The sequence below is a fragment of the Microcaecilia unicolor genome, chromosome 5, assembly GCF_901765095.1.
Source record: "Microcaecilia unicolor chromosome 5, aMicUni1.1, whole genome shotgun sequence".
NCBI lineage: Eukaryota > Metazoa > Chordata > Amphibia > Gymnophiona > Siphonopidae > Microcaecilia > Microcaecilia unicolor.
Genome location: NC_044035.1, coordinates 243,187,570 through 243,193,569, shown reverse-complemented (window position 1 = coordinate 243,193,569; position 6,000 = coordinate 243,187,570).

Below are 6,000 nucleotides of genomic sequence, written 5' to 3'. Positions count from 1 at the left end.
CAAATTACGGGAGATAGATCGCTTTCCTTACTTACAGGTGCAGCATTACATAGTAGCACTGGGCTGGTCTAACTTGAGTGAAGACGTACAAGACATGTTGAGCAAGGACATGACATTGGGGGCACAGGAATCGGTGCCTCTCAAATATCATCATAGAGCTGTGCAAGATTCCACAGAAGACATAGACTTTAGAAGTAGAGCTCAGCGCTGGGCGGAAGAGTTACTGACTGAAGTTACTGGAGAAATATTGAGCAAATTTGTATCCTCCATGTGGAAAACCTCCATCTTTACTAAATACTTAGAGATGCAATATAAGTTTGCTCTGCGACTATATATTTCGCCAGCACGAGCTTGCAAGGCTGGGTACAGTGACTCGGATGCGTGCCCTTGGTGCAGACAGGCCCAGGCTACGCTTGGCCATATGTTTTGGTTTTGCCCACACATGCTGCAACTGTGGACCCAAATTTTGGGTGAGGTCAAGAGATACTGGGGACGCACAATACAGAGACACCCAATGCTATTGTTTGGTGAATATAAATGTATTAAGCCAACACTGCCAGGATTCCTGTCCTTCCTGCAGAGAGCAATATTGATGGGAAAGAGAGTCATCTTATTACACTGGCGGGACACCAGAGCTCCTGCTGTACGAACCTGGAGAATACAAATGATAGAACTCCTAAAGCTGGAGAGGTGCGGACTATTGGATTTGTCCTCCAGAGAAGGACTGAGATTTCAGAGGACATGGGCGAATTTCTGGGACACACTGCAACGTTAGCGAGGAGTCGAATCTTAAACTGATTTTATCAGAGTTCATATCATAGATATAATTGTTAACAGGGTCATTTATGTTGTGGGAGGGGTGGGTAAGGGAGGGGATGGGAGGGGGGGATTGGGGATAAGGATTAGAGAGGGGGGGAGACTAGAGAGAGGGGATAAATAAAATGTAGAACATAATACAATTCATGAATATGCTGAAGGTAATGACGATTACCACCCGGTTTCTGTTGCACACTGGAAAATAAAAATTATTTTCCAGCACGTGTAGCGGACACGCGCCAAAAATGAAATTACCGCAGAGGACATGTGGTAGCCGGGCGGTAACTCCAAATTGAGGCGCGTTGGGTGTGCGTAGGTGCCCAAGCGGCTTAGTAAAAGGGCCCCAAAGGAATTCCCCCCCTTGAGTTTTTTGCTGTTTTCTCAGCAATTGTTCAGAATTTCAAAGTGAAATGTTACAGATTGATTTGTTGTTACTATCTAAATTTATGGGCTAAGTTGAATGAGATGATCTTTAAACATGGCAAAGTTACAGACTTTTTAGCGTGACCACCCAGCAATTTTCACACAATATTAATGATGTCACAGTGATGTAGACTTTTGTAAACAATAATTTGAATAATTTGTATTTGATAATATGATAATTTACAGATAATTTCTTTTTTTAAAATTTTTATTTATCAATTTAAAGATTACAAACACAAGTATCCACTTGCTGTAGAAACACAGACCAAATACAATTATCTGACAGAAGTGAAAATTAAATCACAATAAAGAAACAATTATCATTTTTCTTAGAGAACTAATAAAGGGAAAAGAGAGAGAGGAGGATTATCTAGAAAAGATAGGAGACCATAACAAAGAAATTGAAATTACAATAGGCTTTAACATGAGTCAAAATCCCCCCATTACCCTGTAATGGCAGTATTCCCAATAGAGACCTTCTTCAGATCTATGACGGCCTTCAGCTGCTCTGGCACAAAGAAAACATATTTAAAACCACCTAAACGGACTAAACATTTACAAGGATAGGCTAGTAAGAAAGAAGCTTCAATATTCTTCGTTTCTTGTCTCAATGGAAGGAAACTCTCAAAACAAACTATGCAAAAACGTATATGGAAAATACAGTCCACATAATTTTTTTATATATATACTAGTAAAAAAGGCCCGTTTCTGAAACCAATGAAACGGGCGCTAGCATGTGGTTTGTTTTTTTGTGTGTGTGTGTATGTGTCACAGAGTTATTTTGTGTGTGTGTGTATGTGTGAGGGTGTGAGGGTGTGTGCAGGTTGTTGATGTGTGTCTTTTTTTGTTTTGTTTTGTTTTTTGCTTGGGGGTTGGGGGATGTGCTGTGCTGTGCTGTGCTGGCAAAGTGAGATGGATTGGTGTGTGGCTTTGAGGGTGTGTTTCTGTTGTATTGTGTGTGTGTGGTTTTGTCTGTCAAGGAGGTTTGTGGAGGGGGGTCTTTCTGTTGGTGAAATGTAAATGTGGTTGTAGGGGGGTCAGCCTTTGTTGAGTGTTTTATTTTCCATGTTTTTTTTTTTTTGTGTTGTGCTGAGGCAGCAGTGTTGTTTTAGATGGGCGGAAGGTAGAGGAGCACGTTCTTTGTCTGTCGGTATTTTTTGGCCGTTTCAGGGCTGCTGTAGGGGAATGCTGGAAGAGAAATGTGCTGTTGGAAGCTGCGCCATCTTTTTCCATTGGGATGGGGTTCTGGGCATCCTGGAGGTGGGTGACGGCTTGCCTGAGGATGGGGATGGTTGTTTTAAGTTGGTGGAAGGGAGAAGAGCACGGTCTCGGGCCGTCGGGGGGTGATCCGGTATGTTTGGTCCATTTCAGGCCGGCTGCAGGGGAATGCTGGAACATTTATGCGCTGCAGGAATCAGCGCCGTCTTTTTCCTGGTGCTCGGGGAATCCCCGAAGTGGGAGACAGCTTGCCTGAAGCTGGGGATGCTTGGGAACGTCCTTGGCCGCTTCGGCAAAAGGGGAAGAGGAAGGGGGTGGGGAGTTACCTGCAGCCGCCTGAGAAACCATGTATTCTTTGTTTGTTTTGTATTATTAGTTTGCATTTCTGTTGAAGAAAGAGTGGATGCCTTTCGAATTATGGAGGTGGTGCGTCGGTGTGCGGTTGTTTCGTTAGTTTGGCAGCCAGTCTCCAGCGATTCCTAGGCAGGGAAGGAGTACTCCTCCCCCTTCCTTGGTCGCTGTTTGCTGCTGGCTGGGTCGCGGGTAATCCTTCCAGCTGGGCCTCAGCTTGTCCTGTTCGCCCACGTCCCAGATGGTGACGGGCACGTTGTTTTCCGGCTCCTCTGACTCCATGTCAAGCGATCCCAAATATAGTCTATGCTATAGGCCCTCTGGCACTCTTCAGTACTGGCATTAGGCATTTAAAAATTTCTCCCCCCCCCCCCCTCCCCTGGTCTATTTTTGCACATACCCATAGCAGGAATATTCTTCTCTCGTTCCAGCAGTGGTTCTGTGCTCTCCGTGCTACACAGATAATGAGCCATTCTGCTGGGGAATGCTCCTCCCTTATTGTCACGTAGTTTCCTCTGATTGGTCCGTCTTACGTTGCCTAGTGTTGCCTGGGAACGGTGTTGTGATGGTCCTTTGTGTTTCAGAATGTTGAGAGTGTTTTTTCTGATTGGTCTGTCATGCAAGGGCGGGGCAGAGAGACATGGTCAGTGTTGTGCCTTCACCTACATGAATCCATGAACCCTTCAGTGAGTGACTGAGTGACTTCAGAACGTTGTCTTCAGAACGTTGAGGGTGAGTTTTATTATAGTAGATAATTAGTGTTGGAGGAGAAAAGACCTCAAAAAAAGCCTGTGGTGCTTACTTTCTTGCTGGAAAAGCATTCAAGCTGGCTAAAACTCAAAACTGCAACAACACAGAAAGGGTTCAAAGCGCAAAACAAGGTCCAAAACTACAGAAGAAGAAGTACCAGGAGCCTTCACAAGCGGGACAAAACCTTTTATTGGCACATCATGGGGTCCTGTTACTAAGGTGGGCTGAAAAATGTCCTGCGATAGTGCAGATGCGTGTTTTGGATGAGCGTAGAATTATTTTTCAGCGCACCTACAAAAAATGCCTTTTTAAAATATTTGCCAAAAATGAATGTGCAGCAAAATGAAAATTGCCGCGTGCCCATTTTGGGTCTGAGATCTTACCGCCAGCCATAGACCTAGCGGTAGGGTCTCATTTATTAACTGGGCTGTAATGGTCTACGCATGTCAAATGCCACTTGACACACGTAGCTGCCAAGCACCAGAAAATAAAAAATATTTATCAGGCTCGCGTAGCGGACGCACACCAAAACTGAAATTACCGCGAGGGCCATGCAGTACCCGGGTGGTAACTCCAATTTGGCATGCATTGGGCGCACATAGGTGCCTACGTGGCTTAGTAAAAGGGCCCCCATATGTCCTGTATATAAAACTTATAGAAATGACCCAACACGGGCCGTGTTTCGTCACGAAGCATCTGCATCAGGGGTCGTTCAATCCAGATAATCTAAAATGAGGACACCCGCTGATAGCTGAATCTGAGAGAACTAAACTCAAGTCCGCGTAAAACAACATGCACAATCTGACTGCTAACTTTACACAGGATCTTAGCGTCCTTTGCACGCTAGAAGTTCTCAACAAGTTCCAATTTCCTATGAATGAAGTTGTCATCTTTTACTAATGAAGCAGTAACAGATTTCAAAGCATTAATTTCTTCCCAAACTTCCAGCAATTCAGTTGAATTTTCTTACTTTATATCAGAGACTGTATATCAACTGTACCCAGATAATTTCCAGGTCCGCCAAACTCTGCTCCTGGACCACCTTATTAATGGCCAGAGAGAGCCATCGCAGTCAGAGCAGATATTCAGTTTCACTTTCCGGTTATGTAATCCACAGCACCTTTTAACTGGGTGGGAGCCTCTCCTGCCCGATTAAGCAACACTGAGAGGTCCTTTTACTAAGGTGCACTGAAAAATGGCCTGCGGTAGTTTAGACGCGTGTTTTGGATGCACGCAGAATCATTTTTCAGCGCACCTGCAAAACAAATGCCTTTTTAAATTTTTTGCCGAAAATGGATGTGTAGCAAAATGAAAATTGCCACACGTCCATTATGAGTCTGAGATCTTACTACCAGCCATTGACCTAGCGGTAAAGTCTCATGCGGTAACCGTCCGGTAATGGCCTATGCGCGTCAAATGCCACTTGGCACACACCCAGTACGCGCATCCAAAAATAAGAATTATTTTTCGGATATGCGTATCGGACGCGCACCAAAAATTAAATTACCATAAGAGCCATGCGGTAGCCTGGCGGTAACTCCATGTTGGCATGCGTTGGGCGAACATAGACGCTTACGCAGCTTAGTAAAAGGGCCCCTGAATATATTTATGTTTGTTGAGATTTACTTTACTGCCTTTCGTAACAAGCATATCAAATTGGTTTAAAATAAAATAAGGAAAAGAACGCCAAAAATCAATAGGCCAGAGGAGACCAGAAATTATCAAGGCATTAGTGGATCCAGAAAGGAAAGTGTAGGAGAAGAATAAGCTTGTGAGTCAGATGAGGAGAAGAACCTAGAGAGTTATGGGCCCTGATCTCATCCATCCCACTCCATACCAACTACACCCACCAAATTATGGGGTAAAAAGCTGTGTTTTCAAGTCACCTTTAAACTTTGTATAAGAAGATTTCAACTGAAGAAGTATTGAAGCCTTATATAAAACAGTACGATGCCTAGTGGACTTCAGGTATGCAGGCAGTACTGGTTTAGCTGACAAACAAGACCCATGAGACGAACAGAGTAGACAGGATGGGGTGTAAAGAGTAACTATAAAAGATAGACAGACTGGTATTCTGGAACACAATGCTTTATATACCAAGGTCAGTATCTTAAACTGAATGCTGAACAGGATCAGGAGCCAGTGATGTTGAAAGAGCAAAGTTGTAACCCTCAAATTTTCATGCATGGCACAGAATCCAAATGACAGTATTATGCATTGATTGTAGGTGGTTGATTGAAGTACAGTTAATTGACACAGTAGTTGAGTAACATAAGCATAAAGAAGAGTCTGTTGAGCAGCTTCATCAAGATAGGAGCACACAGATCGAAATTGTCACGGAACTCGAAAGAACTGTTTTACAATGGTTGCAACCTGAGATTCAAAGGAGAGTTGGTACCCTTTTACTAAGCTGCAGTAAAAGGGGACCTGCGCTGGCATCAG